Source organism: Hyaena hyaena, unplaced genomic scaffold (genome assembly GCF_003009895.1).
Source record: "Hyaena hyaena isolate Hyena2069 unplaced genomic scaffold, ASM300989v1 scaffold_312, whole genome shotgun sequence".
NCBI lineage: Eukaryota > Metazoa > Chordata > Mammalia > Carnivora > Hyaenidae > Hyaena > Hyaena hyaena.
The window spans coordinates 1,304,529-1,331,429 of NW_024080943.1; the positions used below are offsets into that span (position 1 = coordinate 1,304,529).

The 26,901-nt window shown below is 45.2% G+C and overlaps 1 protein-coding gene across 4 annotated transcripts in view; it reads left to right on the plus strand.

Moving 5' to 3' along the window:
• The window catches only part of PKIG (cAMP-dependent protein kinase inhibitor gamma), a 90,831-nt gene that overhangs the window by 57,780 nt on the left and 6,150 nt on the right, over window positions 1-26,901 (plus strand). Inside the window, exons 1-3 of one of the 4 annotated variants that reach the window (XM_039248520.1) lie at window positions 1,245-1,417; window positions 2,867-2,943; window positions 11,594-11,663. The gene's annotated coding sequence lies outside the window, so the exon portion shown is untranslated. Of the gene's footprint in view, window positions 1-1,244; window positions 1,418-2,866; window positions 2,944-11,417; window positions 11,437-11,593; window positions 11,664-26,901 lie in introns of those variants that run through there. The other 3 variants (XM_039248519.1, XM_039248521.1, XM_039248518.1) reach the window with 3 other exon arrangements.

Here is a 26,901-nt window from a genome sequence, read left to right on the forward strand (position 1 = left end):
GCTGTTCCATATTAATCCCTAAGGACGGTTCTCGTGCTTCTTTATCTTATCTAGTAGTTTACGCTGCCTCTTTCCATGTCCCCCAGGCCTTGTTCAGTGAATTCTTTGGGGTTTTCTCCCAGAGAAACAGTCCAGCTGCAACACAAAGGAGGTTGAAGGAACCAGGCTGAGCCTGGCATCTTGGGCCTTTGCCTCTGACCTGTCAAGGCTTCTTCCCTCCCTCAAGCCTGTTCTTAGGCGGCTTATGGTAAAATTCTTTTAAGTTGTGATCATTGATAAGCTCCTCAGTCACTGAATTTCAGAAGTGGAAGGCCGCAAAGTCATCTTTATTGATGGGGAAACTGAGGTCCAGGAAGAGAGGTGACTTGCTTGAGACCATTCTGTGAGTTAGAAGTGTGATTGAGACCAGAAGCCAGTTCTCCAGGGCAGAGCTCCTGGTGAGCCTTGCGCTTGGGCACATTTCCTCTCTCCTAAGTGAGGGACAAACATAAATACTGTGCCCAGCATGCACCTAGGAAACTTGGAGGAGAAATTAAACAATTTGAAAAATTGCGCAGGAGGAAATGGGAGTGGGGTCTAGTGGGGATGCAAATCTCCACCCTACAAGTGTATTACACACCAAAGAAGTGAATTGAAACACAGCAAAGCAGGGGCGCCTGGGTGGCTTAGTCGGTTAAGCGTCCGACTTTCGCTTAGGTCATGATCTCGCGGTTCGTGGGTTCGAGCCCCGCATCGGGCCCTGTGCTGACTGCCAGCTCAGAGCCTGGAGCCTGTTTCAGTCTGTGACTCCCTCTCTCTCTGACCCTCCCCTGCTCACGCTGTCTCTCTTTCTCTCCTAGAAATAAATAAAACATTAAAAAAAAAAAAATTTGAAACACAGCAAAGCAAACCAGGTCACCCTCAATCAGCAGTGACTATGAAGCAAAGGGACTTAGGCCAGGAGCCCTGGCCCGGTGAGTGGATAGGAAGCCTTTTGTCACTAAGGCTGCACTGTTGAAAATTGAAGGAAGGATGTTAGGCAAATGTGACGGCCTAGGATGCAGTTACAGCCCCCCCCCCCCGCCCCCCCGGCTCATTGTCCAGAGGAAATGGATCTCCCCCGTGGACAGAGAGGTGGAAACAGCGAGGCAGCTGAGTGGTTGACATCATCAGGCTGAGTGTTGGGTTACAACAAATGGGGACTTACTTGGCCGGAGACGTGGGAAACACCCACTAAAACCTCGAAGTGCATTTCATTTAGAGACTCAGAAAGAGGGAGGAAGAGAGAGAGAGGGAAAGAAAATCTAGACTGCACTGCCGGCCTGGTCTGGTAATCTTGCTCACCCTCAAAAGGGAAGCATTTTGAATCCTGGTTTCCTAAATCCCGCCCCTCCCTGTGACTGAAGAGCCCTGGACTTAGGAGAAACTCTTCACTCTTGTAAGTAGAACTTTATTTTCCGCTGCCCCCACCCCCTGGGAAAGCAGAGTTTGGAGGCAGAGCTCTCTGGAGAGCTGGGCTCGCTTTATAGCCTGTTGGCCACAAAGTGTCTATTTTTATATTATGATACATTTTTGCTCTGAAAACTATGACTTTGTCTGAAACTGCCTGAGGCTCGAGTCTGAACTCAAGCTTCACAGATGGGCTCCATTCAATTGACGGTTGACTTTTTTACCCCAAGAACACTGACAGATTGGCTAGAGCTTGAAAAGTAGCTCCTTGCCCTAAAGATAGGTAAAGAAATGTGTTCCCTTAGGCATCCGTGTTTGTAAAACCTTTAGTTTTTTCTCTGATTATGAAGGTGGTACAACCAGTTTTACACATTCCAGAGAGAAATGTCTCTGGAAGTGAAAATTCCCTTTAGTCCCCCCTCACAAGTAGAAGATTGGTATCCTAAATGTAAGCCACAGAGATAATTGGGTTTCATGTAGTGAGTGTATCACAGACACCCCAATGCCGCAATAGCTTCGTGGACTCCAGGGTGGAAAGAAGCGTCGCAAAAGTTTAGCTTTGTGGTCTTTTTATTGCTTCCTTTTTAAAATTTGCTGTTGATGACTAGAAAATAAACAGAACAAATGTGTAAGCACTTGGGCAAGTGCTCCCCGAAGGGGAAAGACTTTGGCTTTAAGAAACAAAGGGCCACCCAAGGAAAATTTGTGGTCCTGAACAAGTGTTCTACACTTTCTGGGCTACCTTTCCCCTTTTGTACCTAAATAAGGGGACAAAATTAGATGATTGCTGTATTTCAGAATTCAGCTTGACATGAACCATCCATATCTTTTTTGCTTTTGAGGAGAATCCTTAGGGCTTGAGGAGCAAAGTGCCCCTGGTTTTCAGTATCCCAGAATGGCTGAAAACAGGCACCTATAAGGACAATTAAAAGAGGATATAAAACACATTCCTGTCTGGAAACTCAGTAAGTTACTTCTGAGTTTTCATAGTTTTGTAAGGTTTGTTGAAGAGAGAGAAAGTCTCAGCCTGTTGAACGTGTGTGCGCACATACGCAAGACAGGGAGGCAGGAGAAACAAGAATCAACACTATCAAGTGTCTCCTTAAGTGCATAACCCGAGGTGGTCAGTGTCATTATTCCCTTATCTCCATGCATGTTCCCATATCATCCTGAACTCCTTCCTCACATTCACCTGAACTGTGCTAACACAGTGACTGGCATAACTTCCATTCACCGTGTCTCCCCCAGACCATGTGCCCTCTCTCATGAGTCTGTCTCATCCGTTACCATAACCCCATTACTGGACACACAGATCCAGAGGAGACACAGCATACTCAATTTTAAGGTTTGGCACAAGAGAGGGAGAAAAGGAAGGAAAAATCTCTCTCTGCTGCCCTTGCACCTTCATCTCACCAAGGCACTGCCTCTCCCGCTGCAGGAAAGGATGGCCAGAGCCAAAGTGCAGAGAAAAGCAGATGATGTGAAGTCTTGGATTTTGAATTTCTAGGGTTCCAGGTATGGGCAATTTAAGGGATTTTTATCTTTAAGCCTATCCGAGACTCTAACCCTCGGGAAGATGCAGTATTTAAATACTGTCTGAGGGACGCCTGGGTGGCTCAGTCTGTTGTCTGACCCTTGATTTCAGCTCAGGTCATGATTCCAGGGTCTTGTGATCAAGCCCTGCATGGGGCTCTGTGCTGAGCGTGAAGCCTGCTTAAGATTCTCTCCTCCTCTCCCCCTCTTCCCCTCTCCCCCTGTTTGCACTCTCTCTCTGTCTCTCTCTCTCTCTCTCTCTCAAAGAGAAATTCTCTCTGAAAGAGAAAAACAAAGGAGACAATTGCTTGAATTAAAATTCTGGTTACCAGGAGGGTCCTCAAAGCCCCTGGAGTGTCTGAGAGCTTCTTCCATTTTCTCCAGCAGCTCAACCCTTGAAATTGCACCATTACTGCCGTGGAACCACCCATGGTCATGGGCAATGGGCCTCTGTCTCTGCCTCAACCCCAGCCCAGCTCCCCAAGATCTCCAGACCTTGGCTAATTTAAAAACTGGTCCTTCTTCCTAAGATGGTGGTGAGGAGGTGATATTTCTGGAAGGAAAGTACCTGGTTTGGGTTTTTATTTTTGTTTGAATTTTAATGCCTTTAGCAGGTGTGTTCTCCAGTTGATTACCGTCTTTGTTATTTGCTTGCCTGTCTGTCACCGTCTCTAGCCTCTTGCCTGCCCCTTGTCCCCTGTGGGCATTTGCATTTTCGGTCCCAGGATACCTGGTTGGTGTCCACAACCCTTGTCACTTCAGACTGTCTAGGGTTCGGTGGGAAGTTGGGGAGGGTAGCAGATAATCACCACCTCCTAGTGGAGACATCTTAGATTACCTCACAGAGACTGCTGCTTTTCTGTAAAGTGGGGGGATCAGAGTTTACCTACCTCCAGGGGCACCATGGGGATGAAACAGGATAAGGCTCATTGCCTACTTAGTTGGCACAAAAATGCTTGGGATTAGCTACTTTACAGTTTCCAGAAAGAGAATATTAGCCAATGTACATAGGCCCTGGCCCCCTGAGTCATGGGATGGCATTTGTATGAGGGATGTGAGGTCATCTCTGAACTTATCAGTGTTGAAGCCCCCTGCGATGGGCCCCGGAGCCGCCATGCTGCTCTTTCCCCTGCGTCGTAGCTGTTTCCTGTCACCCAGTCAGGTGCCGTTCTCTTGAGTCCAGAGGATGCTGGCCCGGCCACTTAAGGAAGAAGCTGGTGGCAGGTGTTACTTTCTGAGTGTGACAGGGAGCTGCGTTCACCTAATTAACTCTGCTGAGTGTTTTCACAAGGGGCCAGAAGTGATTCCTAAGTGGAGACAGACGTGGAAAATCTAAGGTTCTTGGAAACAAGTCATTAATCATGACCCAAGGCTGAGCTTACTAACTCCTGGAAATCTTTCAGAAATGCTTTATGAAAACTTTGTGCACTGCTCCTTCAAAGAGTGGTTCCTTTGGAAGCTGCTGTCCGCTCTGATGCTGAGTGATTCTAAATTGCAGATTAAAATGCATCTGTTTTATTAGAGGAAGCCAATATTTCCTAACTTTACTTAAAAGAAGTCTCTTTAATCTTCCAAGAAATTACTGCTCTTCAATTGGCTTTTCCGAAATGAATAATGGGCCTTCAGGGCACTAAAGGAATGAAGTATTGTTAGCTGATGCATTCTTATTATGTCCTAGGGACCTAGGTCAGTCATTACGTTTAATGCTTTATAGGTGTGGTCTCTGCCATTCAGTAAATTACACTGAGGGGTGGACTCACACCAAGCATGGGGGAGGGGGCCGGACAGGGCCCCGAGGAGAGAGAGCCGGTGGCCTTGTGAAGTTCCCGTCATGGAAGACAGGCAGGTGAAACAGTTGCAGTGGATCAGCATCGGGCGGATAGGGGTCCGGATCTCGAGCTGGCTAATTACCCCCAGAGGAGCTTTGCCAGCTTTAGGGAGAAGTGAGAGCTGTGCCCTGCCCAAGCTTTTATTCCTGGAACCTTCCTGTTCAAGGCTTCACATGAAAGATGGGAACTCTTCCTCACAAATTGCAGAGGCCCCGCCTTGGATCATCCTACATCTACAACCCCAAGTTTAGTAAGGAGACTTAAGGATGGGTGATTTTGCAGCCTAAGATCACCACTGGATTTTCTGCTGGTTTGTTTTTATAACATTTATCGTAGAGGGTGGGGTTTTTTTTCCAGATTATGAAATTAGAACATGTTCATGGAAGGAAAGCTAGACAGTACTGAAAAAACACTTAAATCCTCAGCCAGTGGTTTCACGTCTTTGATTTTTTACTAAGGCATAGCCAGGTCAAAGGGCGTGAACTTTGTTCGATCTCTTATCCACATTCCAGTTTGGCACCAGAAAGCTTCTGCTAGTGTAAGAAACTCCCCTTTAGCAGTCCACACGTCTGTCCTCACCTACCATCTGCTCACCCACACACTACCACTGCTTTTCAGGTTTCACTTGTCATTTTCTGGGCAGTCTCTGTTTGCATATCTCAAAGGTGCCATGTGCCACATTCTCCTAAGTAGGAGAAACCACAGCCTCCTTTGTACTTTCCTGTGCATGTGCAAGAATTCATCCACCGTTCAGACCCTTTGTGTGTTAGGCGCTATGCAAGGTGCTATGGGGAATACCAGGGTAAATAAGACCTCTAAGTGGCTTGTGGCCCAATAGTAAAAAAAAAAAAAAAAAAAAAAGACTCCGATAACTCTAACACATGTCATTATGTACCCCAAGAGAGAGACAGTGCCGTGGAAAGCCTGAGAAGGGACAGTGCCATTTGAGTCGAGCCTTCAGTTCACTTCAATACTGTTTTCATGTATTCAGCTAATTAATATTTATTGAGCACCGAATTCTCTTCCAAGCGCTGGGCCAGGTGATAGGTGAACAGTGTTTCTTGAAACAGACACGGTCCTTCTTCACATGAAGCTTACCAGGACGTGTAGTGGTGTTATGGAATGAATAAACAGGGGTGCAGTCAAGACAGGCTTGCTTAAAGAGCCGCTGTTAACTGAGATGAGGTGTCTGTTAGGCCAAGAGCTAAGGCAGGAGGTGGGGAGGAAGGGTGTTGTGGGAAAGAATGATCCAGATAGGGAAAGGTACATGTGTGCAAGGGCCCAAAGCAGGAAAGCTTGTGGAATGTCGGAGAGACTGAAAGGAAGCTGTGTGGCTGAGGCATAGAGGGGAAGGGAACGGAGAAAGGGGTAGAGGTTAGGGTTCAGAGAATTAGGCAGGGGCCTGATGATGTAGGCCTTTGTGGGTGGTGTTCACTATGTGGAGAATGGATTGAGGGGCATTCGCAGTAGCCACTGAGAGTGAGGATTGGTGTTGGGTAGGACTAGAGGGTGAGGGGAGGTAGATGGAAGAGGTAGATGGATTCGAAACTATTAGAGGTAGAAACTTCGTGGCTTCTAGCCTGTGCCAAACCCTGGGCTGGGCCCTGAGTGCATAGAGATGAAAGAGATAAATCCCTGTTCCTTGGGGTTCTAGGGGCCCAGCAGCCTTTGAGGTTGGGTAGGATGTGGGTGGATAGACGCAGGAGCATGGGGTTTCCTTCCCATAGTCAGCAGCTGTATTCCAGTATATGAGAAAGTTTCTCCCTGAGGTGGCATAGGATATTTGTTACTCCTGGACTCTAATTCTTTTCCCAAAGGGCAGGGAGAGCTGTTATTCCCAAGAGGCTGCTTTTATTCATTGGCTTGCCTGCCTTTCTCCCTGTGATTTCATACCTGAGCTCCCTCCTGGAGTCCTACTAGACTTGGGGTTTGGAGACCTGAGTTTGGATTGCAGCCCTGTTACCCACTTGCATGTGACTTACAGAGATTATTAACTTGGCTTGCGACACCTGGGTCGCTCAGTTGGTTAAGCATCCGACTCTTGGTTTCAGCTCAGGTCATGATATTGCAGTTTGTGTGATCGAGCCTTTCAACGGGTTCTGCACTGACAGTGTGGAGCCTGCTTGGGATTCTTTCTCTCCCCATCTCTCTCTCTTCCCCCTCCCCCTGCTCATGCTTTCTGTCCCTCTCAAAATAAATAAACAAACAAAAAAAAAGATTCTTAACATCTCTGGGTCATTCTCACCTGTAAGTAAGAATGATACTTATCTGATACTGGGTCGTCATGAAGATGAAATTAAGATAAGGCATTTTAAAGTGCTTTGTAAAATATGAAGTGCTATAGAAATGTGAGATATCATCATTATTTCACTGAAGTAAAAGAACAGAAGTTAAAACCACGGCATTTCACCAGGGAAGGCCAGCATGTACCTTGCACCTCACTCTGAAATGGCAGATCCAGTAGAGTAGCTGTCCTTTGGGAGTGTTTGGGAACGGTATTCCTCATCTTTTTTATTTCATCCACTGGGATAAACCATTTCCTCTTCTTTCTCCTTCCATCAGAATGGTTTGTAGAACAAGCTATTTTATTCTCCAGATTCCAGAACCCATTTGATATAGAAGCCAAAGCATCTGCTTGGAGCCCCGGAAAGCCTGTGAGCAGAGATGCAGCATTTGCGGGGCTTTGGTTCTCAGCGGCCAGCACACTCCCAGGAGTGGGTGTAATTGTTTCGGGGGAGGAAAGCAGTCAAGGGCACTGAGCCATGGAATAGCACAAAACCAACCCCTACACCACCTAACCTGGACAGGTTCTTTTTTTTGTTCTTTTTAAAAATTTTTTAAAATGTTTATTTTTGAGAGAGAGCACGCAAGCAGGGGAGGGGTAGAGAGAGAAAGGGAGACAGAGGATCAAAGCAGGCTCTGCATTGTCAGTGTAAAGCCCGAACTCACGAACTGTGAGATCATGACCCGGGCCGAAGTTGGACATTCAACCGACTGAGTCACCCAGGTGCCCCAGGGCAGTTACAAGCCAAAGCTTTAGGCGTTCTCTTGGATTTTGAAGGGGGAAATTCTTTCTTTTTTCTAAATAATATGTTTCCCCTTATTTTTTTTTTTAAGTTTGTTTATTTTGAGAGAGAGAGAGAGTATGCATGGGAGAGAAGCAGAGAAAGAAGGAGACAGAGAATCCCAAGCAGGCTCTGCACCATCAGCACAGAGCCTGGTGTGGGGCTCGAACCCACGAACTGTGAGATCATGATTTGAGCTAAAACCTCGAGTCGGACACTTAATCAACTGAACCACCCAGATGCCCCATATTTTTCCCCTTCTTAAATAAAAAATATAACTGTTTAGGAAATGAAGTATCCCTTTTTCCTCCATGAAGCTTTTTTAAAAAAAGAAATATCTTCCAGCCATTAGAATGTTCTGTTTTGACCAAAAAAGAAAATAAATACAGTTAACTATCCCATGTCAAGATAAACAGGTAGTGTGTAACATAGCCTATTGGAGTGTTTCTCTGCTCTCAAATGCTTCTTTGTCATTGTTTTTATTTTCCATTAATTCTCTCTAAAGTGGTAATGCATGTGTTCATTGTAACTAAATAGTTTGAAGATATTGTAAAGAAAATGTTATAATCTCTTTCCCCCTACTTCCCATTTCCTTCCTTCTGAAATCAGTTTAGTATATATACTTCCATACCTTTCTCCAAGCTCATATTGAAGTGGATGTAGTGTTTGTGTAGCTATGTAGTTATTTGTTTTGTCAGAAATGGGATCATACTTTTATTTTGCACTTTCTTTTTCCCACTAAATAATACATCCTGGGTAGGTATAAATCTAACACACCCTTTTAAATAGCTTCAGGGTGGGGCGCCTGGGTGGCTCAGTCGGTTGCTCATCTGACTTCAGCTCAGGTCATGATCTCACAGCTTGTGAGTTCAAGCTCTACATCATCTCAGAGTCTGAAGCCTGCTTTGGATTCTATGTCTCTCTTTTGCTCTGCTCCTCCTCCCCGCCTGCTTTGGATTCTGTGTCTCTCTCTCAAAAATAAATAATAAAACATTAAAAAAAATTTTTTTAAGTTTTAAATAGCTTTAGGGGTATAGACCTGCAGGTACCACAATATATTCAGCCATTTGTCCTTTGATAAATATTCAAGTTATGTTTTGTTTTCCCTTAAAATATTGTTGCATTAAATATCCATTTTTTACTGGTGCTTTTATTTATTTGAAGTATAGTTGACACACAACGTTACATTAGTTTCAGGTATATGACACATAATTTGACAAGTCTATAGGTTATGTATGCTGTGCTCACTGCAAGTGTAGCCACCATCTGTCACCACACAACCCTGTTATAATACCACTGGCTATACTGGTGCTTTTATTTCTATACATTACACTTTCAAAAATAATATTGCTGGGTCAAAGGGTATATTTATTTGATATTTTAATAGAGAATACCATCCTACTTTATAAAGAATTCTAGTAGTTTACATTCTTCCTATAAATACACAAGTACTTTCATTTCCCTACATCTTTACCAATATTGGGTATTTTTTCCCTTCTTCCCTCCTACCCTTCGTCTCTTTCTCCCACACTCCATCCCCCTCCTCCCTCTATCCATACTTCCTCTATCTTTATTGTTTTATCCTTTGACCAAGCTGATGGCAGAAAATGGTGTCTTAATAGGTGCTTGTTTTGTATTTTCTTTACCACTCGTGAGATTGAGCATTGTTTCATGTTAATTGGCCATTTTATTTTCTTCTGTGAATTTCCTTCACCCTTTTTCCTTACAAGTTAGTTGCTTTTTCCTCATGAATCAGTTGCCTTTTTCTCAACAAGTGATAGCAGCTCTTTATTAAATATTCTTGCAAATGAGTTTTTGCAATGTATTGCAAATATTTTTCCTAATCTATTTGTTTATTAAAGTTTTCTATTTTTTTCTTTATAGTGTCTAGATTTCTTGCCTTGTTTAAGAATAATATCCTCACCTCCAAGTTACATAAATATTTTCCTAAATGTTCTTCCAGTACTTTTATGGTTTTAATTATTTAATCCTGAACCTTTAATCCCTTTGGAATTATGTTTATACATAGCAAAGAGGTAGGGATCAGGCTTTGTTTTAGATCTGCCAGCACCATTTATTAAATAAGCCATCTTTTCTGTTTTGCACTGAAATTCCATCTTTGTGATAAATAAGTTACTTTCTTGTATCCTTTTCTGAACTTGCTGCCTTAGTCCGCAGACCTATTTGTTCTTATGTTGTAACCATCTTTTTACTATGTCTTTATAAAGTAAATTTTTATTATATCCTAAGACAAATCTCCTATTTCATTTTTTTCCTCTTTTTAAAAAATGTTTTATTTTATTTTTTGAGAGAGAGATAGACACAGTGCAAGCAGGGGAGGGTCAGAGAGAGAGGGAGTCACAGAATCCAAAGATAGGCTCCAGGTTCTGAGCAACCTGTCAGCACAGAGCCCGACGCGGGGCTCAAATCCATGAACCATGAAATCATGACCTGAGCCAAAGTCAGATATTCAGTCGACTGAGCCACCCAGGCGCCCCACAAATCTCCTATTTATATATTTTTTCAATAATTTTCTTTCCTACTTCTTGACCACATTTTGGGGTATTTATTATTCCATATGAACTTTAAAGTAATTTTACCCATTTCACTTTCAAAAAAAAAAAAGCTATTTGTATTCTTATTAAAACTATGTAGTAATTTGGGAAAGGTTAATGTTTTTTGGATAATTAGACTTTTCTACCCAGGAGCATGCTAACTGGTGTGAAACTTAAGTGTTCTATTTCTGTATTTTGTCATTTTACCTTAGAATTTTTCAATATGCAACATGGAGGTATTATGTCAATTACAGTATTTGTCCTGAATAAGGACTGTGAGAAGTTTTAGTTCTGATCTCTCCCATCCTTGACACTTCTTGTCAAATGTGTAATATTGTCAGATTTGTGTTTATCTCCCTACTTAGCTTTGTTTTACTTAATTAGTGTTTTAAATGAACCAACCTACTATACTTAATAGTTTTGCTCACTGTTGACTCTAAAGCCCCACTTACTTCCTGTGCTTGGTTTCCTTTCTGTTGGAGAATGTTCTTGGAGTCTGAATGGCAAACTTGCTCGGTCTTTATCTGGAAATGTCTTTTGCCCTCCCTCTTGATACTTTAGAATTCTAGATAGACTGCTTGTATAATGATTATGAAAGTTGTGTGCACCTCTTTAAAAGTTTTCAACCAAAATAGAAATCATTCATGTAAAAAGTAAAAGTCTTTCACTTCCTTTCTCCCAGTCTCTGAGTCCCAGAGAGTTCAGTTTGCTAATGACCTTTTTCTATGTGGATACCAAAACAAAAGTGTATGTATGCAAATGCTGTACTTTTTTCTAGGCATAAACAATCATGTTCATACTTTTTATTAAAATGTTGATATGTGCAGTTTTATACTGCTTTTTAACAACAGAGCATGCCCTTTTTTCCATGTGGGTACAATGAAATTTTTTCCATGCTTTGTAGTGGCCATCTAGTAGAGTACTAGTATGCCACAATTTAACTCTTTTTCCTACTAACAAACATTTAACTTGTTTCTTATTTCCTTTGCAGTAAAATATGTTTTACTGATGATCCTTTTATATAAGGTAACATACCTTTGGTATAAATTCCTATATATTTGACCCAAAGAGTGTGCACATTAAACATGTTACTAGATCTGCTTAACTTGTCTTCCCAAAAGATTGTTTTAGTTTATTGTCCTAGAGTATGTCTGGCTCTAAGTTTTGTTTTTCTTTCCCTTAGAATTTCCACACTGATTAGTCAACAGTGGAAAATCTGAAGAGATGCAAGTAGGAAAAAGAAACTAAAACAGGTGGGTAATTGCATTGCTCATACCACTCTACTATAGCATCCCAAGTGTTTGTCTAAATGCCTTTATTTCTGTTCGAACAAATAAAAAGAAATAGGTTCCAAGTGAAATTAGAAAGGAATTTTGGTCCCATGAAGAAAGGGCAGGTTGGCCCTTTGCAGAAGTTATACAATATCACACTGCAATTTTACAGACCATTTCCTTATAGCATGAGAAAGACGATTTACTTCTGGTAGCTTCAAAGAGAATGGGTTTCTGCCGCTGTCTATTTAAGCTGATGGAATTATACACAGGTATTAGCAAATTTGGGCTTGACGCCAACTTTCTTGTTTGTTGTGCAAAGCTATTTTCATAAGGACTAAGGTACATTATGGGAATTTTAATACTGTGACAGAGGAGCAAAAGCAAGTAAACCCCAGCCTGGAGAAAGAAGCACAGGCCAGTGGTCTTCTGAGAAGAGATGGTGCAGGTCCCTTCCAGTCAGAAGAAAATTGCAGTTCATGAAACATGAATGGCCTACTTGGAAGTATGGCCACTTTGGGTCAGTGTTCATACTTTAACATTTCTGGCATCAGTTACTCATTTTTAACAGCCTTCGATCCATGGTTCAGTCCCCTCCCCTCCCCACAGCATGCCTCCCATCATTTGGCTCTGTCTCCCTACAGTTAGAGCAGAATCTTCAGCCTTCGTTTCTCTGTCCAAGGCCTAGTAGCCCCAGGAGCTTGGGGGATTTCCACCTTCTTTGAATTCTGTCTCATGGCCTCCCTGCCTCTAGCACCTAAGAGTCCTCTTCTCTGTTGGCAGAGTAGGCCGGGGCTGGAACTCCCCAGCTGCTTATCAGCAAGGCTTCGGGGCCTTGCCCTGCAATAGCTTCCCAGGCTACTGGGCTTGTGTCCTGTTCTGACTCAGTGCCCCCGGGAACCCCCTGGATGCAGCTGTTTGCCATGACTAAGAAGCAGCGGCCGGTCAACCCCCAGGATTGTTTATCTGGCCAAGGCCCGTTTAGGAGAGGGCAAGCCTGCAAAAGGCCTCTGTTACAGAGCCACTAAACCTTGAGGATGCTGGGGTTATAGGAAGTCTAGAGCTGGGGTTTTTAACCAGGGGTTTATGGTTAGCTTCTGGGATTCAGAATTCCCCTGTATTCATGGGTACAGAGCGTGTGTGTGTGTGTGTGTGTGTGTGTGTGTGTGTGTAGACACACTTTTCTGGGCCAAGTGTCCATAGCTTTCCTTGGATTTTCAAATGTATCTAAGACCTCTGAATTTTAAGAACTGTTGTTCTAGGGAAAGCCTCAAGTGTTATAGGCCACTGTGTCCCCCTGGGCACCAGATGCCAGGATCTTGAGAGACCTCACCAGGCTTCTAGGTTTTTCTGTTTGAGGGTGAACTAGGACGATTAGTATCACTGAAGCTGAGAGCCTTCCCATGGGATGTCCCACAGTCCAATCATGAACTTGCACCCCCAGCCCGTTTCATCTCATTGAACACACTGGATGTGCTGAACACTCTTGGGTGGGGGGAGGGTTCTGGCTTCTGAGTCCATAACTCAGAAGGGGCCCTGTAGGCAGCTCTACTGATAGTGGTGAGAATAGTGCTAAGGGCTGGAATTCACTTTGGCCCCCAACTTCCAGGAAGAGCACTGAATGCTTTATCCACATCATTTTCTTTAACCCACACAATCCTCCAGTGAGGCTGGTACTACTGTTTTACAAATGGAGAAATGGAGGCCCAGAGAGATATAGTAACTCGCCCGAGATCACAGAGCCAATGGGCCAGTAAGTGAAACATGACCCACACACATAAGCTTAACCACCAAGCTTCATGGTAAAAGTAATGGGCATTGATAGAACAGCTAAAGTGAATGGAACAAATAGGGGTGTGTTTAGTGTAGGGTAAACTGCCCTGTATATTGTGATAGTGAGCGCATTGCTATATGATAGCAGATACACAGCTGTGCCCTTAAATCATTAATAAAAGGTTGGTGATAGGGACGCCTGGGGGGCTCAGTTGGTTAAGCATCTGACTGTGGCTCAGGTCATGATCTTGAGGTTTGTGAGTTTGAACCCTGCGTCAGGCTCTATGCCGACAGTTTGGAGCCTGGAGCCGGCTTCAGATTCTATGTCTCCCTCCCTCTCCGCCCCTCCCCTGCTCACACTCTGTCTCTCTTGCTCACTCATTCTCTCAAATAGAAGGAAAAGGTTGATAATACGTTAATGCATTAATGCAATATATGAGAAGAATTTCTATTCATTATAATTCAGATAAGGGTTGTTTTTTACAGCTTTATTGAGATATAATTCACATATCATACAATTCACCTTTTTAAAGTATACAATTCTTTGGCCTTTAGTATATTTATAGAGTTGTGCGCCCTGATCAGTTTTAGAGCCTTTTCATTACTCACCACCTCCCCGACTCCCCAACCCTTCCCCAGTCCTAAGCAACCACTTATCTACTTTCTGTCTGCAGATGAGGTTTCGATATTTACATGATTAACCAGGTGGGAATCTTGGTGATCTGGAATGAGTTATTCCCTGAGGGATCATTAGACAAATGAAATTTGACTCAAACATATTTTATAAATGGCTTTATTGGCTAAGAGGCTACAAACGTGTCTTTGATATGCCTGAATTTGGGACTGACATAGGGAAGAGACAAGTATTTTCTGAATCATTTCACTTGTCAACATCGCCTGTCAAATAGGCAGCTCTCGGTGAGCAACTGTAAAACAATGGCTTTGTGGGGCCACATCTCTCCACTGGCGTCAGAACCAGCACAGGATCTTTTTTCTGTCATCTGAATCCCTGGTGTGGCTTTTCTCTTGGCTTTGCTGTGGTTGTCTGTGTGAAGGCTGCTCGTGTGGGTGCCTTTCACTCTGTGAAATTCAGGAGACAGCACGTACAGGATCCTGTCAGGCCCTCTGAGGACGTCCAACTGCGTGCTCTCTTGAGCTTTCATGGTAGCAGATCCAGTGTACATCTCTCTGGATTCAATCTTTCTTTCTCTCTTTTAGAAACCTTTTATTAGGCATTATTATGCAGCAGGCGTGGTTGTAGGTGCTCAGGAAATCTGTGCTCCTTAAGCTCCTCGTGCCCGTTATTACAGTGTGTCACCTGGTGTCACCAGGTGGAGAGCCATTTGCGTTGAGAGAAGCCAGAGGGCAGGGGGTTTGGTGATAGAACAGTTCTCTGAGGGGGATGACCCAGATGCAGTACCGTCCACATCAAGACAAAGCCGTCCCCAGAGTGCACCATCCTAAAGAATGTGCACCAGGGCGCCTGGGTGGCTCAGTCGGTTGAGCGTCCAACTTTGGCTCAGGTCATGATCTCATGGTTTGTGGGTTCAAGCCCGTGTCAGCCCTGTGCTACAGCTCAGAGCCTGGAGCCTGCTTCAGATTCTGTGTCTCCCTCTCTCTCTGCCCCTCCCCCGCTCATGCTCTGCCTCTCTCTCAATAAATAAATAAACACTTTTAAAAATTAAAAACAAAAAAGAATGAGCACTGAATTGGGAATGAAGAAATGTGGATTCAAGTCCTGATTTACTGACTGGTTGGAGGACCTTGGGGGAATTGTGCCACCTCTCTGAGCCATGGTGTAGCCATTGTGTCACCATTGTGAGGGTGAAACAATGCAGTGCCTCTTAGATACTTTCCGTTCCATTACTGGAAGGAGTGTGTATGTAGTAAGTGTTGCATGAAGGACTAAAGGAATGAAGGAATGTTCTGTGATTCTCAGGTCCAGAGTAGAACTCGAGCAAGTCAGGCCCCTGGGTAGAACCTCCCTTTCCTCTCCCTGGCAGCCCGCTCCTGCCACTTCAGCCTCTTTAAGCGCACCATTTCCGAGGGTTCTCTCTCATCCTCTGTTTCCCTATGCCAGAGAGGCGCTGCCTTTGAGGCCTCGGATCCAGCCAGTCCCCAGTGAGAATCCAGGCTCCAACACGTCCTACTATGGCAGGGCTCTTATTACACCAGCCTGCTGTGACGTAACTAAGAGGGTGTATGCAAAGCACGTGTCACCATGCCTGACGCACAGTATAGATAACCCATAAGTGGTAGCCATTTTCATTTTATGACTGTCACTGTCAGAAGCCAGGGAGAGTGTGGAGGTTCTTAAGTTTTTATTTTGTTTGTTTACTAATTCACTCACACAGTTGTATTTATTGAGCCTCTTCCGTATGTCGGGAATCATGCTGTGTACTGGGGATACATTGGTAAACAGAGTCAGGGTACCTGTCCTCCTGGAACCGACTGGGAAGGCAGACAGTGAACAAATGTATCGACACTTGCCGCCTGGCAAAACAGGGAGCTCTTATCTCTTCTTCTGCTGGGTCAGGGTAGGGATGCTCTGGCTGAAGGATGTCCGTCCCGGGCCACTAGGAGTTACACAGGACACTCCAGGCACCTGGCCGTCCGGTGAAGACTCCGTGCCTGGAGCTAGGGGGTGGAGGGCTGCAGTGCTGAGCCCAGGGACTAGGAATCTTGTGCAAACTGTTACGTGGGCCAAAGGCACGGGTGAATCTGTACACTGTGCTCAAGAACAGTCCCTCACTTATGAGCATGTTGCCTTTCCAGGTTCCAAGGGAGGCTGTTTAATTAGTATTTACCTATGTCGTGTTTTGTGGATTTTGATCTCTACTTCTATCCAGAGGCAGGAAGAATGGAACAAGAACTTGGTTTTCCCCTTTAGCTTAAGATTAGAGGACCCAGGTCTTGCTGGCCTGAGGCTCCACTCACCCCACACTAGGGAGAAGGCTCTGAAAATTGGCATGGAAGGGAAGTATTAGAGTGTCCAATTGGAAATGCCTGTGAAAGGGTCAAAGCAAAATCAGAGCAAAATTCAGAGGCACCCTTGTCCTCTAGGACCCTGGCAGGTGCCAGCCACATTCGGTCTTCTTTCCCCACCAGTCCCTGTCTCCCAGCCCTGTGGCCCCCTGGTCATCTTTCTGGACGCCAGGCGACCCCTGCGTCTTGCATCTCCTCCCTCTACCTGGCACCGCTTCCCCAGGTACTTGCCGGCCTGCCCCCCTCCCTTCCTTTGGGTCTGTGCACTGGTGTCCATCTGTCCAAGGCTCTCTGTCTCCCTGTAGAAAACCCCACACCTCTTGCCCTGCTTTTTTTTCTCCTTAGTACTTTTGCCACCTGACATTTATTCTGTTTGCATGTTAGTGTGAGTCCCTCCACTAGAATGTCAGCCTCATGAGGACAGAGGGTCCATTTTGTTCACTGCTGAGTCCTCAGTGCCCAGTGAGTGATAAATAGAAAGGAAGGGAGGAGTAACTTCATTAAAATCAGTGACTGTATAAACAACCGACCCCCCACTCTGCCTTATGTCTTTCTGTTACAGCTCTTAATTTCCAAGCTCTTTAAAGATTCTTAAAGGTTTTAAAGATTTATACACAGAAGTGGTCCCTAAACTCCTTTCTCTTTCCTTACCTGTGGGGGCTCTGACACTCTTCCGTCATCAGTAGAGATGCACACCACATCGTCCTGCCTGGCGATACTAGAGTTCCTGTGGGTGGCAAGGGACACAGCTTGAAACTGTCCCCCAGTGATCCTGTAACCCTGGTGTATGTCCCTTACATTGGTCACGAATATCGGTGCCCAAGTTCATCTCCCTACCTACACCATGGACTTCCCTCAAGGGCATAGTGATGTCTTACTGTTCTTGCGTCCATGGCATCTGGTCCCAAGCCTGGTGCACACTGAGTGATGACTAAAATTTTGATGAACGAATGGATGGATAAATTAATAGTACAGAAATCCTATCTTGCTGCTTTTCATTCTCCACAGTGGATTTAGGGAACGCTTTCGTATAGACTTGTAGAGAGCCGGCAGTAACCTGTTAGAGGCCCCTCTGGCTGTGCAGCCCCAGTACTTAGTGGTTCAAAATAACAGTAATAATTTATTATATCTCATGGTTTCTGTGGGTCAGAAATGCGAGGACAGCTTGGCCGGGCTCTTGTGGCTTGGATCTCATTCACTTGCAGTCAGCCGGTGCTGGAACAGCTAGAGGCCGGCGTAGCCAGCGGCTGCCAGTTGTGTCTCTCCGTGCTGTCCCAGGATCTCCCCATGTAGGCATTTCATTGGGCTGGTCTGGGCCCCCTCAGAGTGTGGCAGCCTCAGATTCCCTGTGTGCAGCTCAAAGACAAGTGGCCCAAGAGAGCTAGCTGGAGGCCGTGTCTCCTTTCCTAACCCCATCATGGGAGTCCCACAGCATCGCTTCTGTTGTATCCCATTCGTTAAGAGTTAAGTCACTGAGGTTAGATCAAAGGATGCAAATTAGACTCCCCACTTGATAGGAGAAACATCAGAGCGTTTGCAGACATGTTTCAAAACCACCACAAAGACCCCAGCTACCCCTTCATCGTGTATTTGAGACACCCACGGTCTGAGGAGGAAGAACCTTGCCCAGAGGTACCCAGCAGAGCTGGTGCTCAGTCCAGCCTCTGGACCTTTGGCTGGCCTGCTTGGAAGTGATCGCACTTTCCCTTCCTTCCCTCCTTCCACAGTCTGACGGGAACTGCCAGTCTCTGGGAACCATTTTAGCCAAGCCCTCACCAAGTTTAGATAGTGTGTAAACAGCAGCAGGCTCGGAAAGACCTGGCATGCCTGGTCCCCAAGCGGTAATCCAGCTGGACTGTTCTGCCTCTTTCCAGAGACCTCCAGAGAAGCACAGATGTGCATGGATTGGAGAGTTTATATCACTCTCTTAATCCTCAGCCCCAGCCCTCTGCAGAATTCAGAGAATCAACCTAACATTACTGAAAAGATTCTGAAGATTTTTATCTCCAACTGAAAACTTTTTTTTAATGTTTATTTTTTTAAAGAGACAGAGCGCAAGTGGGGGAAGGGTAGAGAGCCTGGGGGACAAAGCATTCAGAGCAGGCCCTGTGCTGACCCCGGAGAGCCTGACGCAGGGCTCAAACTCAGGAGCCATGAGATCATGACCTGAGCCAAAGTCAGACACTTAACCGACTGAGCCACCCAGGCGCCCCTGGAAAATTCTAAATAGAACTTTGCTTAAGTGTGGGAAAAGTACATGTGGATATATGTTTCAGCTAGCACTATAGAATATATTCTTGGGACTTCATTGCTTTCTTGCCCTTCCCTCAGAAACGCTTACTGTGAGATTGGAGACTGATGAGAGAAAAGGCAGTGGTGGACAGCATGTAGCAAACCCTTACTGTACACCAGGCAGATACTGATTCATTTCTGTGTTTCATAGCCTAATAGCACAGGCTTGATCCTACCCCCACTCAGTGAGTATATAACTTTAGGGGAGCTTCATAACCTCTTTGCACCTCAGCTTTCTCTTCTGTAGAATAGGATTAAGAACACTTTTCCACTTCACAGAGCTGCTATAAAATTAAATCAGATAATGCCTGTAAAGTGCTTCGCACACAGCCTGGTGTGCACTAAGGACTCTGTGACTGTGGCTCTCGTCATTCCTCACAACCACCTTTCAAGGCAGGTGTTACAGCCCCATCTACCAGAAGAGGAATCTGTTGGCCAGGTGAGTTGCCCAGCTATAGGGGCAGAAGCTAGGGACTCCCCAGCCCTTGCCGTGTCCACCACACTACACAAGACTCCAGATGGCTCCGCTGGGCCTTCCCGATATGCCGTAGTGGTGAGCGCAGAGGTTCTAGAAGCCTCATGCCCTGCGGGCTCTCTGGTCATCATCTTACAGCAGGACAGTGTGAGAAGACAGAGCCAGGAATCCATGTACAAGGCTCTGTAAAGAACAGAATAATAGAGAATATTCCAGAAAGAGAGAAGAGTCTCGTGGAGGCCCTGAATTCAGGAAGAACTCAGTTGCTTTGAGGAATTAAAGAGTAAATGAGTCAAAAGACAGTGGAAATGGGAAGAAAGGTCACAGAGAAGGGTAAGGCCAGATCAACGCCGGACTTCAGGGACTGGTGGCATGAGTTTGGATTTTCCCAGATGTGAAATGGAAAAGCATCGGAGGTTGAATGAAGCAGGGGAATGACCCAACATCTGATTTGCAAACATTACCCCAGATGTCTGTGTAGAAAATAGAGCGTGGGCCACGGGCAGAGCAGGGATGCAGCGAAAGCCTGCACTAGGGGTACAGGTGAGGAATGATGGAGACCAGGTGGTGACCATGGAGAGGGGAGGAGGGTAGATCCAAGCGGAGTTTCACAAGTAGATATGATGGGACCTGGTGACAGATTGCACATGTGTGGAGGCCGAGGAGGAACCCAGGGTGCCTTCCGGTTTCCCACTTGAGCAGCCTGGACAGACGGTGCCTTCGCTGAGCCGGAGAAGGCTAGAGGGGGCAGGCTTGTGGCTTCACGGGTGAGGTTTGAAATGTAGTGGGCTGTCCCAGGGGCATGCTAAGTAGGCAGTCAGAGTGGCAGCTCTGGAGCTCTGGAGAGTGGCCTCTGGCTACCTAGGGAGTCACCAACACACACTCTTAAGGGAAAGGGTTTAGAACTTCCAGGGGCCCAGTGGAAAGAGAGGAGGACCAAGCCGGGTCCTGATTCTGGTCCTAGGGAACCTGTAACATAAAAGTCCCTGACAGAGGAGGCGCCTGTGTAGAAGAGCTTGGGGCATGGCCCGAGAGGTCAGGAGACACCCCTGGAAGATGGTGATCTGAGAAAAAGGATGTCTATGGGGACTGGCAACCATGAGGCCATTAAGGACGTTGTGTGACTCAGCACCCTGCCGGTCCTTTCCTCCTCACTGAGTGGCCCCCCAAAGCCTGTGTCTCTGCCACCTGCTCCTGGGACTGCATGGCTCTGGCCCTCTTGAGTGCAGAGGCCAGGGACCCGCCTAACTGCCTCCATGTGAAGCCTCACTGGAGGCTGCTTTGTGAGTGGGCGCAAGGCATGGCCCTGGCAGGAGGCTTCTCCCGAGTGACTCCCTCTGGGCATGCCCCTGCAGCACTGGCATCGAGCTTGGTGCCAGTCCGCCCCTTGGTGCAGGCCTCACCTGGTTAGACTCAGCCGCCTGCGCCTTCTCGGGTTCTGGGAACGTGCTTAGTTTGGGGCCCTGACTGTCCTGCTTGCCTCACTGCCTCTCTGGTCCCGGCTGCCCATCATGGAGAAAAGCTGCTTCCCTCTGAGGAATGGCAGCAGAGTAAGCCCTGGTATTTCCATCAGGTTTCCACAGCCCTTTCTTCCCTCCGAGAAGCCTTCAAGAGCATTTTCCCCACCCCTGAAGCAGCCTCTCCCACGGGACCGAGTCTCATTCTGTGCCCTGTGTCCTTTGCTAAAGAGTCTGCTTTTTTTTGGTATGGACTCTGCAAATACTAAATTTTTAAAAAAGAAAAAAAACAGGAAATGACCTTTCTGGTATATTTGGAAAACAATTTGGAGTTGTACTGGAATCTGCCTGAGCAGTGAGGACTAATAGCTACGGACTTGGAACAGACCATGCAGCTCTTGGCAGAGCTTGGGGCCTCTTCCGTTTACAGGGCTGGGGGCAGTGTTAAAAACTAACGGGAGAAGGTGATTTCCTGGGGGGAGCTTGACAGTGCCCAGAGTTAAGTCCCTGCAAGAGACTTTGACCCCAGGCTGCCAAGGGTCTGGGTCTGGGAAGCAGAGTACAAGGGTCTTCCCTTCCATCCTAAGCATTCAGAGTCAGGTGCCTTACAAGTGACCAGATTCCACGAAGGCCCCCGAATCTGAAAATGAGGAATAGTGGAGGAGCAGCGTCACTTTTGAGCACCTTGTGGGGCTGGGGCTGAGGTGAGGAGATACTAGATGGCTATAGACCCAGATTGGCTGTTTGCTCTGCCCGGGTCACACTCTGTCCAACATTGCTGTAGACCTCAGCACAAGGTCTCCTGCTTAAGGAGACCTTCCTTCCCTGACCATATAACCCTTAACCAAACATCCACACGCAGAGAACCCTGTTCTCTTTTTCCATTGCACTTATCACTATCTGTGATGACAAATCATTCACCTGTTCGATGCCTTTTTCTCTTATCAATTTGTAAATGTCTTTGTAGTCTCCAATATATATCCCATACCTGGCACAGTGCCTGGCATATAGAAGGTGGTCACTAAACAATGAATGAATGAATGAATGAATGAATGAATGAATGAATAGGAGAAAGAAAAAGAGAAGGAAGAGAGAGTGGGGGTGGGGAACGTCAAGACTGGAAAAGATATAGATAGCATATTTCAATCTTTGTTATATTCAGTTGGGGGAAAGGGAAGTTGTGGGGGAGGCGGGGGGTGGGGGGAAGAGAGAGAGAGAGACACACACACACACACACACACACACACACACCCTATAGCACAGAGATTGAGTCAGACTTTTGGCCACTGTTCTGTTGCAGGGTCGCACACCCTTTGCTCTTTCTACCTTGGAATCTAGAACATCATCTATTATTGACTCATTCATCAAATATTCATATAGCCTATACATGCCAGCCAGGGCTACCACTCATGTGGAACTTCCATTCCCTTCAGCACTGTAAAGAACAAAAGAAGAAAGTATAAGTTTTTGGCCTTCTAGGCACCATTAAACGTAGAGTAAAAACAAAGAAGTTGAATGAAAATGTCAAACAGTTTTACTGGTAAGACACCCAATGAACACTGGCCATACTGATGACTTATTAATTGCGTTCCTCTTATGTTGCACATACCTATCACACTCTACGCACACCGTATCCTTCTGTCCTCACAGCAGCCCCTTGACTAGCAGGCTGTTGCCATTACCCCACATTGCTGAAGAAGAAACTGGAGTCCAGAGAGACAGTAATGTCCAAGGTCTCCGAGCCAGTGAACAGGGATGCCAGGCTGCACAATTATACTAGATGCCCTCTACCACAGCACACACGCCCCTTGGAGGTTTGTAGCGTCATTGGGGCTCCTGAAAGGGCAGAATGGTGTGGCAGAAAGAGCTCTGGGCCAGGAGTTGGGACCCTTAGATAGAAGAACTTGAGGCAAGTCCTTTTTTCTTTCTGAACCTCAGTTTCCCCAGCTATTGATGAGAGGCTTGTCTAGATGAGCTCTGGGACCCCCTTCAGTGTGATTATTCCACACACAGTTTTGAGATAACCGGAAGAATTAATTAAGGTAGATCTCTAACTCATGCCTTAGAGTGAGTAAATTCCAGATCAAGCAAAGATTCCAATATGAAAAATAAAGCCATGAAAGTGTAAGAAATAAACAAGGGGGAATTCTTTACTAATCTTGGAGTGGGGAAGACATTTCTGAATGTGATGTAGAACCTAGAAACCATAAAATAAAATCTGGATCAGTTTGGCTACATGAATTTTTTTTAAAAAATGTGTATGTGAAGAAATGCCAAGAATAAAGCCATAGAACAAATGACAAGTAAAAATTACAAGTTCTCTTAAGGCAAAGTGACTGATTTCCTTGATATGTAACAAACCCCTGCAAATCAATAAGAAAATCCAATAGAAAGAGGGGCAGAAGGATTTAACTAAACAGGGTACAGGAAAGGAAATAGACCTGGAGTGACGGTCAGCTTCACTCACAGGAACAGTACAAGCTAAACAGCCAGCCACTGTTTCACTTTTCAGACGGAGGGGGAAAAAAAGACAAAAAGGCAGTGTTGATAAGAGTGTTGGAACAAAGTGTTCGTCATACATACCCAGTGGGAGTTAGCCTCTGCGGAGGCACATCTGGCAGCGTCTGTTACCCTACCCCAGTCACAGACTCCTTCACGAGTGTGGCAGTTCTGTCATGGAAACAACGCCAGGGCCGCCTGACTGGCTCAGGTGGTGGAGCGTGGGACTCTTGATCTCGGGGTCATGGGTTCAACCCCAAGTTGGGTGCAGAGATTAGTTAAAAAAACAATAACAACAAAACCCCAAAGTCCATCGAGAGGCAAGTAATCAGTCTGCAACAGTGAGACAGCAGAATACCATACAGTCAATGAAAAAAGAAAAAGTCTTAGCTATATAAAGATTTTGGGTTTGTTTCTTGGGTTTGTTGATATATTCAGTGCTGTGGTTTCTGGTCCTCTGCCCATTTTTAATTGGATTCCTTGTGTTTTGTGTTAAATTGTATAAATTATTTATATATTTTAGATATTACCCCCTTACCAGTTATATCATTTGCAAATATCTTCTCCCATTCAGTAGGTTATCCTTTTCATTTTGTTGATGGTTTCTTTTGCGCTGCACAACATTTTTTATTCTGGTGCAGCTCCAATGGTTTATTTTTGGTTTTGTTTCCCTTGCCTTAGGAGACATGTTTAGGAAAATGTTGCAAGGCCAGAGAGATTACTGCCTGTGTTCTTGTAGGGGTTTCATGGTTTTAGGTCACACATTTCGGTCTTTAATCCAATTTGAGTTTATTTTGGTGTACGGTGTAGGAAAGTGGCCCAGTTTCCCCAGCACAACTTATTGAAGAGACTGTCTTTTCCCCATTGTATTTTCTCACCTCCTTTGTCATAGATTAATTGGCCACAGAAGCGTGGGTTTATTTCTGGGCTCCTCATTCTGTTGCATTGATCTAGGTGTCTGTTTTTGGACAAAGACCATACTCTACTTTGATATTACAGCTTTGTAGTCTATCTTGAAATCTGGGTTTGTGACACCTCCAGTTTTGTTCGTAAGATTGCTTTACCTGTTTGGTGTCTTCTGTTCGTTCCATATAAATTTTCGTATCATGTAGTATTTAGTATTATTTGAGTTCTGTGAAAAATGCTGTTGGTATTTTGACCAGAATTACACTGAATCTGTAGATAGCTTTGGCTTTGGGTGGTCTGGGGCATTTTAACAGTGTTCGTTCTTCCGGTCTGTGACCATGAAATGTCTTTTCATTTGTGCCACCTTCAGTTACCTTCCTCAGTATTTTCTAATTTTCAGAGTACAGGGCTTTCACCTCCTTGGTTAAGTGTATTCCTAGTATTTTTTTTTTTTTTTTTGGTGCATGTCCTTTTTGAGTTTTATACTACATGCACACACATTCAGAAAAGGAACAATTTAAAAATAAAGCGAATGTTTTCACTATGAAAAATATAAAAACACATTTTAAATCATAATTTAAATATGTGATAAAATTTTTTCTTTAACAGTTGTGAACATTTTATCATGTCTCCTAAAAGTATTCACAAACATTTTAATGCCTGAAGTGTATTTCATTTGGCTATAAATTAAATAATTGTATATGTTTCTCTGTTGTCCACATAGGAGCTCATTTTAGTGTCTTCGTTTTTGACTATTATAAATAAATACCATAATGAACATCTTTGTACATTTATCTGCATTTACAACTTGGATTTTTTCTTAAAACAATTATGAGCTTAGTTGCTCAAGGATACAAAAAAATGTGGTTTCTTTTTCTTTTTTTTTTTTTTAAGTTTATTTTTGAGAGAGAGCACGCAAGGGGAAGAGGGGCAGAAAGAGAATCCCAAGCAGGCGCTATCAGCGCAGAGCCCTCCTCAAGGCTCTGTCTCACAGTGACCTCACGACCTGAGCCGAATTAAGAGTCGGACACTTAACCGAGTGAGCCACCCAGGCGCCCAAAAGTTGAGGTTTCTTGATGCTTCTTATCAGATCACTCTCCAGAGACGTTCTGGTGGTTTATACTATCGTAAGCAGTCTGATAATGACCATTTTCTGACGCAGTTCCCAACTCTTAAGGATTTGTTTCCCCATTGCTGTTGACTGTAAAGAGCAGAGAGCAAGAATTCAAATGTTGAAGAAAAATGGAATTGTGTACTTGTGCTGTGGCTCCGGGGGCTCCCCAGACTAAACCCTGTAGTGGCTTTGGAATCCCTCTTCCCCAAGGGAACGAGGGTGGGGCAGGGGTGGCCGCAGCGTGCTGGCTGGGTTGCTGTTTTCCAGGATTGGGCTTTGCGCTTGGCACACTTCCCTCTCTGAGCCAGAAGGATCAGCTCCCCGCTTCAGGCAGCTGGTAAGGTCAGTCAGGCAAGGGCAGGAGCCAAAGCCCTAGGGTGTCTATCCCATCAGGAAGCTGGCCTTTTAGATGCAGCTTGTAACTCCATCCACAGTGGTATCAGATTCTGGAGATAATGGACAAGAACATTGCACTAGGCTACAGTGGACCGAGGCCTTTCCCAGCAGTTCCGCCGAGTCACTTTTATCATTCCCGCCGACAGGGAGAGATAGAGGGATGATAGGTAGATACAAATTTGAGAAGGATTTATTGAGCGCATACTCTTTGCCAGGCACTGGTTGAGAATCTAAGGGTGGAGCACAGAGCGTATTGGCCCAGTTGCCAGGGTCAGGCCTTTCCATCTGGCGTGGTGAAATCCCTGTTCTCATGGAGCTGACCTTCTAGTTGGAGAAAAGTTGAGGATACAGAGCTTGGGGGCATGGTGTGGCCTGCACAGGGTCTGTCCCTTCCCCTCGGGTGCAGATGTAACATGGAGGATGAGCTTTGGGTCTAAGACTTTCTGAGTCATGGTTATAAACTCAGCTCACTGACCTCATAGGGCTGTTGTGGCAGTTTAGTAAATGACTATGGAAAGAGTAACTTGGTAACTGTTAACCTTTATTGTTATTGTTAGAATGGTCATAAATTTTATTGTTATTACTGTTATTACAACAGGCCATTGCCCTGTTCTGTAGCCTTGAGCCATTTCCCGAGAGGGAGAGTGCAGGCGTGAAGTTTCTGTGACCTGCAGAAGGAACCTCTTGTGGGGCTTCAGAGTTCGTGGTGGTGTGTTTTTTGCGAAGACCAAGCACTGAGGCAACTTCTCTCTAGGCAACCGAGAAAAGTAGTGTGAGCACACCCTCTGCTGGATCTTGGCGGCATTGCCTTAGGTGGGATCTGGGCCTGCCTTTATTTTACAGATGGGGGAACAGAGGCAGGGAAAGGGATTGAACATTCTGAGTGCCCCTGCTCTATTCTTTAGCGGTCTCTTCTGAGCTAGGTGTTGGGAGACGTGGGGTCAGCCCTCCACACTGGCACCCCACCCTCCCCCTCGGCACTTCCGAGCCCACCCGAGGCACCTTCTGCCAATGTCAGTTACCTAATGAAAGCATCACAGGGTAACTTGGACTGATAAGAACTTCTGCAATCACAAACATACAGTCTTAGAAGTTCCTCTTAGTTACAAAGACCCACACTTGATAAGGTATGTTTCTTTTTTCCTTGTATTTGTTCCTTCCCTACAGAAACTAGTTTCTATGTTAGGTGTTATTTTAAAGTTAACAGTTTATCTCAGAAACCTTGCTATATATATATATCAGCACAGGTCCATCTGGTAGGATTTGATTTCCTTTAGAAACTCAGAAGTGCTCAGTGAGAGATACTCCTGTCCCCCTAGCAGA